At 44.2% G+C, this 12,156-nt stretch overlaps 1 protein-coding gene across 6 annotated transcripts in view; it reads left to right on the top strand.

Annotated features, from left to right (window-relative positions):
• The first annotated feature begins 8,976 nt into the window (after positions 1-8,976).
• The window catches only part of DNAI3 (dynein axonemal intermediate chain 3), a 54,084-nt gene continuing 50,904 nt past the window's right edge, over positions 8,977-12,156 (top strand). For 2 of the 6 annotated variants that reach the window (XR_007244625.1, XM_048498078.1), the window contains exons 1-2: positions 8,977-8,988; positions 10,867-11,281. The gene's annotated coding sequence lies outside the window, so the exon portion shown is untranslated. Of the gene's footprint in view, positions 8,989-10,613; positions 10,668-10,847; positions 11,282-12,156 lie in introns of those variants that run through there. The other 4 variants (XM_048498074.1, XM_048498076.1, XM_048498077.1 and 1 more) reach the window with 3 other exon arrangements.

Here is a 12,156-nt window from a genome sequence, read left to right as displayed (position 1 = left end):
ACAAATTCTTCAGATTCTGGAAAACTAAGAGACACACCCACAAATTACTATAATTTGTTTCTGAGACCATCAGTGAAGCATCCTGTGATCCTGGATTTCTCAAACATCCTATCAGCACAAAAGATATGTGTATACACATCTGTCTCTCAGGTGAGTGGCTGGCAGAGGGCACAAGAGTCTTAGCAATAGGATGGGGGAGGGCCTCCATTGTTGCATATGCGCAGCCCAGGAAATAATACCAGTCCAAGGGTGCTTATTCAGCGCCAGCAAATTCCCAAAGCAGCTTTTGAAAGAACTTAAATGGCTGTAGAGAGCAAGAAAATAGCCAGAATCTGGACAATATGTGCAGAACTCCACAACTAGCTCTTCAGGTTCTACTGTTTACTTATTAAATTTGTTTATTTGTCCTCTCCATTTTATCATCACAACAACCCTGTGATGTGGTTTAGGCTGAAAGCATGTAACTGGCCCAAGGTGACCCAGAGAGTTTCCATGGCACAAATGGGGATTTGAACCTGGGTATCTCAGATTCCAGTCTGATACTCTTAACCACTATGCCCCAATGGCTCTCCTCTCCTAGGAACTCTAGAAAATAAAGTATATTCAGAAACATACCCACAAACAATTCAAAGAGTTGTCTGAAAAAAACCAACCTTAATACAACTTCTTATGTGCTCTACTTACAACACAAAATGTCATGCGGATGCTCAGGACTTGAGATGCCTTACATCGATCTCCCTCACCCATATCTTTTGCACAGAGCATGTGAATTATTTAGCATTTTACCTGCAGCAGTGGCAGAAACATGCCAAGAATGTGCTACTGGAGGTGCTACTCAATCCTAAGCACGCTTGCTCACCACATTTGGTGGGAATGGCCTGCAAATCATTGTCGCTTTCAGTAAGATTTATGGTGATTATGTTTCTCTTGACACACTGTCCTAATACTGCTGGGTCTTCTAGGCTCAGTACAAAACCATCCATTAAAAAAACCCATCCATTAAAAAATAGCAGGAGCAATAAAGAAGCAATTTTTATTCCCATCTTGCTATTCGAGACATGAACCATAACTAGAGACTGATAAAGCATATTTATGCATTGTACATAACCTACTTATGTACACTAACTGTTAAATTGGCAATATCTTCCAATTCTCCCTTTCCACTACAGACCCTTCTCATGCAATTCCTCAGGGACACCTATTCCCCAGGAGCAGCATTTGGGAGGAGGTAGCAAGGTTTCAGTGACGTAGGTATAGATTTATTATGTGAGGGTTCGGGGCAAGGCCACACCCCCACCTGCCCCTGGGGGCGTGGCCACACCTCTCCAAGCCCCGCCCCTGGCCTCATTGCCTATAAAAGCAGCTCTCCGAGGCCAGAGATGGCAGACTCCCCTGCCCTGCCCGCCACGCCCCCCCACCGGCTGGGCTCCCAGCTGGTAGCTGGCAGTCCCTTCTCTCTCCCCTCCAGGCAGAGGGGTAGCAAGGGAAAATTGAGCCTGGTGCAAAACCTGAGGTTTGTGCCCCACCCCCTAAGGGTGGCTGCTGTGATAACTGAAAATCCACTTACCCCAAACAGCATCACTTTCCAATGGAGTGTTTTAAATTAGGGAGCCCAGATTCTCCCTTTTTTGATCCATCTTAAAGGGGAGAATCCTAGGGGTCCCCAGTTAAAACATAACATTGAAAGTGATGCCTGACCCATTTTTTGGGGTGGATTATCCCCCCTACTACTGAAACAACATCACTTTCAAGGGTTTGAATCCACGGGACCTCAGATTCTCCCTTCAAATCGAAATGCCGAGAGGGGTTTGGATTCAAAAGGAGAATCTCCTGGAGAAATGTAGGGGAGTTGCTTGCTTTCCAGGGGTCCGAATTGTTAAAGCTAGCATCCACCAAACTTTCAGGGTATCTTTAGAAGACTCTCCTGAGTGATACCAGGTTTGGTGAAGAAGTTTGGTTCAGGGGTCCAAGAAGTTATATGGACCTTCAAAGGTGTAGTACATATCTTCTATTAGCCCCCATTTTAGGAAACAATGGGGATGGGAGGCCTACTTTTGCACGGAGTCCATAGCTTTGGACCACTCTGTAAACAACCTTCACCTGAAACCTGGGTGGTGTCATCAGGAGACTCTCTCTAATGATACCACCCACCTAGGTTTAAGTGAAGTTGGTTGGTTCAGAGGTCCAAAGATATGGGACCTGCATCAAAGGGGTAACCCATCTACTAATGGCTCAAAGCCATTGGAAACAATGGGGGATGAGGGCACCCCCTTTGAGGGACCATAACTTTGGACCCCCTGAACCAAACTTCACCAAACCTGGCTGGTATCATCAGGAGTGTCACCTGACAATAGCCTGAAATTTTGGTTCCACTAGCCCAGGGGTAGGGAACCTGCGGCTCTCCAGATGTTCAGGAACTACAATTCCCATCAGCCCCTACCAGCATGGCCAATTGGCCATGCTGACAGAGGCTGATGGGAATTGTAGTTCCTGAACATCTGGAGAGCCGCAGGTTCCCTACCCCTGCACTAGCCTAAAAATGCGACCCCTGCAGGCCAAAAACCGAAATAACACTTTAAAATACAAAAAACCCACAAACGGGGGCGGAGCTTTGGACATGCAATGGGGGGGGGTTGAACCTGAGAATCCCCCCTTACCTACGTGCTTGCAACGTTTCATTCTACTGGTAGAAATTTTAGTCTGAATCCTATCTTAAAACCAGAATTCCTGAATTTATTTCTTACTTCTCAAAAACAGGCAAAAATACAAAAGCTTCAATTAAAAAGTCACATCTGCAGTTGCATATAATTACAATGCTGAATATGTACCTGACAAGCTTCATCCTATCTTTGCACTTATTCATCATACACACCATGGCTGGTAGAAGAAATGCAATGCCGCTATCATATTTTATCCATCACATACTGCCCTTCTTCCAAGTGGCCAAAGGCTGTGTAGACAAGTCTTCCCACTTCCTTTTTATCTTCACAGCAATCTTGTGAAGTAGACTGGACTATGAGAGAGGCAGACTGGTCAAAGGACACAAAGGTGCTTATTGGCCAAAGAGTGGCTTGAACCCAGTTCTATTTGGTCAATCATGACATCACACTGAGTCTGAACGTTTAAACAAGGAAGAATATTCTGCTCACCTTCACAATGCTAGGAACATGACAAAAATGTGCAATGTAAAGTTCACTAGCTGATGTGTTCCCGTAGTGAATCCCTAAAGGATGTGATTAGTAATACTTACTGTGGTGGGTTTTCTGGGCTGTGTGGCCATGGTCTGCTGGATCTTGTTCCTAACATTTCACCTGCGATATCCATCAGACCACAGCCACACAGCCTGGAAAACCCACCACAACCAATTGAATCTGGCCGTGAAAGCCTTCAACAATACAGTAATACTTATCTTTCTTTAACAGCTATAGATAACAAAGTGCTGATCTGAAGTTAGTTTCAGAGGGTAGCCAAGTTGATCAGCAGTAGAGCTGTCAGATTTCAGTCCAGTAGCACCTTCGAGGCCAACAAGATTTTCAGGATATAAGCTTTTGAGAATCAAGCTCCCTCCAACAGACACTTGATCAGAAGTTTATTCTAGGACATGCATAGTATAGACCCCAGGGGTCACCAAAGTTTTATTTAATGAGATTGGTTTCTGAGTAATTAAAAATATCCTAAACTACTATAACTTGGTGTATCAGTGTAAAAATTCCCTGTTCATAAATTTAATTTGATGTCAGCTTATTTATTTATTTATTTATTTATTTATTTATTTATTTATTTATTTATTTATTTATTTATTTATTTATTAAACTTTTATACCGCCCCATCCTCTGTAGCCATGGACTGGTTCCAATTCCCTCTGCACACAGACAGACAGACAGAATTCCCAGCTCTTTGGGACTTGCAGTCTCCTACTGGGTCTTCTTCTAGAGGCTTCATAAGCTATTTTTGGTAGTCACTGAGGCACCAGCTACCTGCTAGAGAGGCTCCTGCATGATGCATTCACAGCTTCCGTATCTCCTCTGCTACCATATGAATTAGAAGTTCTGTTCCCTGTTAAATACAAGCGGAGATTGTAAAGTTGGGTATTTTAAAAAAGTTGTGGCCTCACAGTTATAGTGTTTATTCATTTTAAGGTGACAATTTTAAAAACAGGTTCTGGTGGGTTTTCCGGGTTTTAAAAACACTTTCTTGGGAATAAGCCTCACTGAATAAAATGGGACTTACTTTCTCAGTAGACTTGTTTTAAGATTGTTCCTTAAGCAACCAATTCAATTTATGACGCCCTGACACCCAAATATAGAAATAGGATTTTTTTTTGGTGGCTTTTCATAATCCCAGTCTTTCCTATATGCAAATTAGCATATGAAAAAAGAAGTATGAGGAGGGCTCTAAAGGACATTCCACACACAGTGCAGTGCTTGGCTGGTCCCCATGACAGTTCACACGATCCATATTCAAGTCACAAAAGTTTCTTCACACTTCCGCTGTGGGTGACATACACTTCAATGGCAGACGGTGTGCTCTGCATGCAGAAGGTTCCATGCTGAATCTCCATTTCAAGGCTGTCAGTGTTGGCAGAGATATCAACAGAAGTCCCTAGAAACTATTTAAGAGTAAGGCTACATGATCCCCACCAGGTGACAATCTACAAAACAAGGGCAAGTAAATTTCTGGAGCAGATGAAGGGCACAGGGTTTTAACAGGGCTCTAAATGTAACTGTTCTGATTGCTAGGCGGTGGTAAATATTTTATACTGCTCACCTTGCCCCTTTGGATAAAACCTCAGATTTCTCCCCTACATCTTTAACAAACTTGCTCACAGCAAACAGAAAGCCTATATAACAAGCACACCTCCTCATTGAAACAGAATTGGTTAGCTAGTTCTACAGGTCAAATCACTCGCCATTAAGTCTTAGTTTGGAACCAGAGTCATGGGGCCTTAACCCCATCACCTGTTACCCCTGCAATATCTCTGCTCCAATATGTCAAATCTTAAGGGAGGGGGAGGCTTTTGAGCATGCACAAAGTGTGCTTTCTCTATCACTGCTAAGCCACCCTGATCCATTCCAGAGTAGGGCATTTGGTGTTGATGTGGGCATCTAAACAGGGAAAAGAAGTCAACTTTAGCCTGCACTCCTCTTTCTTCACAGCCCATTTGAGCCACCGCAATTAGCAAATTATAACATTTAATTTCACTTGCTGCTTCCTACGCATCTTAAAGGGACAGGAACAAACCCGGGCAATACTTGGTCGGTAGAAAACTCTAATTCCTAATCCAGTCTCGTCATAACCCAGCAATTCGGAAGAAAGCACAAGGGAGAAAAATTTCCCCGTGACCTCTGCAACCTACAGAGAGTTTGCCGTGTCTCCTGGATCGAGGAACCGGAGCGCGTGGAAACGAAGACTGACCTTTCGAAGGATAACGAGAGAAGCAGCGCATTTCGCAGCCTATGTCGCCCTGCCCTGCCATGACTGAGCGCCCTGCCTTCCCTGACGGGTTTTTTCCCCTCTTGCACTACAGCCGCCAGGCGGATTTATATAAGTGGCGGGGACAACTCTTATCAGCATCTGGGCGAGGTGCGAAAAAGGAGAAACCTGACACCGCCGGTGAGGACAGCGCGCCGAGATCCACTCACCTGCAGCCGCTGGGGGAAGTGCAAATTCGTAGGAAGGCGGCACTGTCTCAATGGCCAGCCGGCGTCATGGCCGTGTGTGCGCGCGGGCCTCCTCGGCCCCGAGGTGCACCCACATCTGGACCCGCAGGGCTCTGACTCCAGGGTCGTGGCTGCGGGGCTGCCTCGGTGCAGCGACTGCGGCAGCCGGCTGAAGAGACGCCACGTGACTGACGGCAGTGCCCACCTCCTCCCGCAGACAATGTGACCAGATCCCAGCTCCGGCTGCCCTGCGCCCGCCTCCTGCATCACAGAAACCCGCTGGCGAGCGTTTGCTTTCCTGAGGCTGGCCCTATGCAATATATTGCTGCGAAAGACCTTCGGGGAATGCTTGCTTCGGCATAGACCACTTCCCTCTTGTCTAGCCCAAGGTTGGCCAACTTTTTGGACTCGGCCTTTCCAAAATTCTGAAAGGGACTAATTGGACTCTGCTGGCCTGGCTCCAGCCTACTCCCATCAAAAAACCCCAATGCTTTACAAACATTTGTTTTTTTAATCCAATCACGTGTGTTGCTATGTATTATATAAAGAAACGTCAAATAATTACAAAAGTGACTCAAACAGGGAAAATAGTTCTTGTGTCACCCAAAACATTGTGGTGTGCCACCTTTGACATATGTGTCATAGGTTCATCATCACTGCTAAGCCTCCCAGCAGATGACCCCCTTGGTCAGTTTTCATTTTTTAAATAATTTTTTTATTGTATAGAATATTTATATAACAGTTATGTGCAATATATTTATTCGAACTATACATTTCCCCCCTTTTCCCCCCTCCCCCTCCCCTTCTTTTTTTCTCAGTTATTCAAGCAAGCAGCAGGAAGTTCATTCTCCGTATTCTTTTCACCCAGATTTCTTCGTTAAATCCGGCTTCTCTCATCCAGTTCTCGAACGTTGTCCATATCTTCATAATGTCTCTTAATTTTTCTTGCTATAGCATATTTTTTGACATCATCTCAAAAATTTCTAACTGTATTTGTTCCCATACATATTCCAACCATTTTGAGATTGTCCATTACTTATTATCTTTCCAACCCAATGCTATCACCGCATGTGCAGCTCTAATCATAATTTTATACCTTGGTCAGTTTTCATGTTCTAAAATGCCTTTCTAAGTAACTTGGTGCACATCTCTGAAAAAGTGCTGCACTACAGTTCTCTCACCATGCTGAGCAGGCCCTTACAACGCAGTGGTAGGATTCAAATAATTTAACAACTGTTTGTTTAAAAGCACCATTTAACATCCGGTTCTGCCAAAATGGTGTGGACCTGCTGAATTCCACCACTTACAAGTCTGTTTTTCTAAAAGAGTAATGGAAATGTGTGCAGGTGCCAATTTTGGCTATCTAACAAAGGGATTGATTGGATTTATTTCGATTTTATTGGCAAAGGATCCATTTAACTTGCTCCCTTCCCTTCAATGAAAGCTTTAGAAAGCAACGCAGGGTAATAAAAATGATGTAATTTATATTCAGGTCTCTGCTTTTCTCTTAATGAAAATGATTTGCTGACCTTGGGCCAGTCTGTCTCTCTCATCCTAACCAACCTCAGCTGTGGGGATACAATGACGAATATGAAAAACACAAACAGGGTCCTAAGCTTCTTAAAGGATGGACAAGAATGTGATAGACAAACATGAATAAGTGGAAATGTCACTGACTAATTATTTTAAAGAAGTGTCAGAATGGTTACAATAGTTCCACACTAAATAGAAATCTGAAATCTAATGCAGATAAAGTGCAAAAAAAACTTGAATGATGGGAGAGGCTGGAAAGGAAATGGGACATTTTTAATGTCTAGCAATTGAAACATGCAAGGAACAGAGGGGACCAAAATCAATGCTTTGCTAATTCCCCCTCCCCCTACCTAAATGCTGCAAGAAAACTATAAACTCTTAAGACACCTGAACAAACCCACTTCTCCCCTTTTCCTTCAATTTTGCCTGACTGTCAACAGTCCTCAGGTTTCATGGATCCTGGGGCACGCTCAAGCCTCATTGGGCCTTTTTTGGTTGTTGCAGTTATTATACAAAGTATTTTCTCAGATATCTGGGAGTCCCCTAAGTATGTAAAATCCCATGCCATCTTGGTTTTGCTATTTTTCTGATACCACACACCTTGTTATAAAGTATACTAAATTGGGAGGGAAATCTGTGTCCCATCAAGTGAGACATGTAAATGATTGGGAAATTTCATCCTGATGAAAATCTCCATCTCCAGAATTTTATAAACTCTGTGGGGCTTTTAGCACGCCAGTGTCCATACTCCTTCTGTTTTCTTTTTGTTTTCTTCTTTGGCTCTCTCTCAGTGGTTCTCAACATAATCTTACCTTATACATCAAAAGAGAGGACAAACACTCCCCCAAATGACCTAATAAAGACGGGTACTCATTGCCCTCTGCTGAGAAAACAATGTCTTTTTGAGCTACTTTTTGGGGCAGGTTGAAGGGAAGCCAAAAATTAAAAGAAAGAATGAAAAAGCAAGATTTTGTTTTTCTGCATGTCTGAAGTGTCCCCATAGTATGTGGTAACACTGATAGTTTTGTGAATGGGACCTTTTAGTGGCCTTCCTGACAGACATTTGAGTGTGATGATGATAAGAGGATTAACATATACTGGCACATGTGACCCATGAATCTGAGTGCAGCCAGCAAAGTATTTATTTTAACCTATCAGGTGCTCAACAACCCTACTGTTTTTCTAGTACCCATGTAAAATAGAGTTGAAGGTAGATCACCATGCATGGTGAACTCCAGAGTGGTAGCATGTTAGCCTTATATAGCCCTAAATAAGTCTTGTGGTGTCTTAAAAACTAATGGCCCAATCTGGGGGACCAGAGGAATCATCTTGCGGAGACAGCATGGGCCCCCACCTGCAGATTTGCCCTCCCCTGGGCAGTAACCCTGGGAGAGGAGCAAATGCTGGTTGGTGGATGCCGCAGCCCTCTGGGATATCTGGACATGGCACTGGACATTGGGTCAGCATTCCCATGCCGCCAACCCCATCAGGTAACATACATTCATTAAGCCCTCTGGAGGGCTTTTGGTGAGAATGGGTGATTTTTCTGCCTCCCCGCACCACCAGAAAGCCCTCAGGAGATGGTGGGGTGGCATGGCAGCAGTGCTGTCCCCGGCCACCTGGGGCTGTGGATTGGGCTGTAACAGACTTAGGGCATGTACCAGAGCCTGAATGCATGAAATTCTATTGGCAGAGAAAGACAGCAGCAGGAGAAAGAGTCCAGATCCCAGGTGTGCTACTTTACATTGCAGAGCACAGGTGAAAAACAAAATCTTATCAAAAGAGTAAACAATGAGTGAGGACCACTCCCAGCAACTGATGACATATCAATGTAGATGAATTTGAACAGAATACAAAAACCTGTACAGATTAATGGTAATTTTTAATTTTTTTAAATAATATTTTATTAATTTAAAAAGAATATACACACATACAATACACAACAAAAAGCAGGAAAAATGTTTCTATACATAGTCTATATAACAGTTTTAACAATGCAAGCACTCTGGTCCTGTTACTATACTTATTTTTCCAAAACATTGTCCTATAATAATTGTTCAGAAACCTGTTCCAAAACATAATGTTCATCGTTTGACAAACTCAGTTATTTGATATATGTTGTTTAAATGAATGTAGTCAAAAAGCATCATCCTCATGAAATCCATCATGCTAAGTAGCACATTGGGCAACAAGTACTCTCCAGCGTTTTTTATCTTGGGCGAGTATTTCTGCCTCTTCCCATGTAAGTCTAAAAGCATTTTGACATGAAGCCATTCTAAGGTGGTGAGAAGTTCCAACAGTTTCTAACAAGCTTCTTTGCAATTACTTTTAAACCTTTCTGCTGAAGGTGACTCTTGGGTTGCCAGCCTCCAGGTAGTGCTTGGAATTCTCCTGGATTTAAAGCTGATCCCCAATCTACAGAGATCCGTTTCCCTGGAGAAAATGGCAGCTTCAGAAGGTGGACTGTACGGTACCACATCCCTGCTGAGCTCCCCCATCTCAAATCAGTACTTTCCCAACTTGGAATTGGCAGCCCTACGTGATTTGGGTATCAGTTTATCCTTGCCATTTATCTTCTCACTTTCCTTGTAGAAATCTTGCTGTAAATCTTGCAGGTGTTTATCCCTGTCCAGGGGATGGGTGCAGTTGCATATCAAGGCTTGACTGCAAACAAACCAATCTCAGTGTCAACCCTGATATCCACCAAATGACACCATCACAAGATCAAGTTACATTTGCCATACTATCGTGGGCTCATTTACCTGACATATTTGTAGGCTGCTTTTGGTTTGACCCGTTACAATTTGTGCCCCTGTCTGATGTCATGCTATCTGAAAATCTTTTAAAAGAATGTGGCTTTATTTGGCTTTTGCAAGAACATTACAGATAGCAAAATTACATCAGTTTGTGCCTTCAATGTTCCCAAGATGCAAGCAAGTATACAAAGTGCTTTTGTTATAAGCCTTTAATGAAATTTTCCTTTTCCGTCACAAACTTGCAATTATGAAGAGTAATCTCATCATGGGGAGGAGAGATAAGGCAGACTTTGACTTTGACTGAATAGCTTTGACTGTTCTGAACAAATGCCCCCCAAATAAAGCTAAAATATAATTAAGCTATTAAAGTTATTAGGTTGTCTCAGAAAAACGCCTCAAGTCAGCCATCGACGGGAAACCGAATAGAAAAGAGTTTGCTTGGAAACAGCTGTATATGAAAAAAAGGCGATTTTAACGTACTTCTTTTTGGCCGTTTCCGCACGGCGGCGGAAACGGCGAGGTCGGCGCATTGCGCGCCGACCTGAAGACGCTGGGACCATCCGCATGGACGGTCCTTGAAGCAGCTGGGCAGCCGGCGCCGCGGAGCGCCGGCGCCCAGCCGACCCGGCCTGTCCCCGGGCCTCCGGCGCGTCGCCGAGGGGGTCGGAGGGCAGCGTGGGCGGGGCTGCGACGCCCCGCAGGCGACGAGGACGACACGGTAAGTGGGAGGGAGGAGGGGGAACAGGCGGCTCCGTGCGGAGCCGCCTGCCTTCTGCCGGCCTCCCCCTCGCCTGCTCGCACGCTTCCGTGCGAGCAGGCTCCCGCCCCCACGCCGGCGAAACTCTCGCCAGCATTAGAAGAGGCGACAGGCTCAAACCGATGCATAAAGCAGCCTTTAGAAAAGTAAGAGAAATAAGATAAAATATAAAAGGAAATGAGTGCAGTAGCTTAAGGAAAACTATGTTGTGAAAAGAAAAGAAACATCAGCACATGGAGCTGAATATTTACTTGCTTTTTGCAACGAGACCCAAAATGAGCCAACAGAACCCAAAACACACCTCCGACACACAGACGCTTGAAAATAGAGCATGCTGGGAATTGAAGTCCTCTTGAGGTTGCTACCGTCAGTTGTTACACTTTGCCTTGAAGCGTCCAATGACTCTTTCCATCAGTAGGGGCGGGTTAAACCTACAGAAAGCGCATTGCTTCCGGCAACTGCCCGTGCTGAATGGCTGGTGACCATAGCAACTGAACGACGCCTGCAGTGAATAAGATAGCAATAAGACCGGACAGTCTTGAGCGGCAGAGTGGTGAGATTTACTTAAAAGTCAGGTAAGCGGTGATCCACGGGAAAGAGGGGATGCAGGAAACGCGCTTTACCTGTGCTGTGCAACCTTTAGTACATCCCTAACCACAAGCTTTCCTATTGTTAGGCAGCCAGTGATTTCTCCCTGGCTCCCATCAGATCCAGCGCTGAATTCTTAAAAAAACAGGCTCAGTATAGCAAAGATGAACTTAAGCCACCACAGGAGGAAGACATGAGGTGCTATTTTAGAATCAAAAGTCTCCATCTGTCTCTCTAGCCAGAGTATTGTAGCAGAATGGTGGATCAGGACCTGGGGCTCATTCCACACAGCATATTTATAACGGATTGCAATAATTATAAATGAATTCATTTTCCATTTATAGAAAGGGAAAATGGGTTCCTTTATAACCATTGAAACCCATTATAAATATGCTGTGTGGAATGAACCTGTGTCATTCATTCTGCCATGAACATCACTTGGGGTCTTTTAGATAAACAGCCTCACCTAGCTGATTAGGTTGTTGTGAGGACGAAATGGGGAAAAGAGAACTATGGTGACTTACATATGGGTTATTTGCCCTGGCATTTGATGCTGTTGGGAAGCTGGTTTTTCTTCTGGTTCACCGCAATCATTTCGATGCTTCCATGCACCTGCTGGTCCCCCCTTCCCCCCATCTTTCCAACATTTGATTTACTGTTATGATTTAAGAAAGATTGCAGTGAAGGAGGGTGGTGCACATTTGAACGGGGAAGTCCTGATCTTCCTGGTCCCATCCACATCAGCACCATTGTCCTTGCCTGAGTCTTCTGCAGTGGTAATTGCTCCCTTTTTGTTTTATTTTTGAATCAACTGCTGACATGTTGCTAAATGTTGGAACAATTTGTCTGTCACAATCTCTGA

Source organism: Sphaerodactylus townsendi, linkage group LG05 (genome assembly GCF_021028975.2).
Source record: "Sphaerodactylus townsendi isolate TG3544 linkage group LG05, MPM_Stown_v2.3, whole genome shotgun sequence".
Lineage (NCBI taxonomy): Eukaryota > Metazoa > Chordata > Lepidosauria > Squamata > Sphaerodactylidae > Sphaerodactylus > Sphaerodactylus townsendi.
The sequence above is the reverse complement of the archived record's forward strand: the minus strand, read 5'-3'. Positions and strand labels throughout refer to the sequence as shown.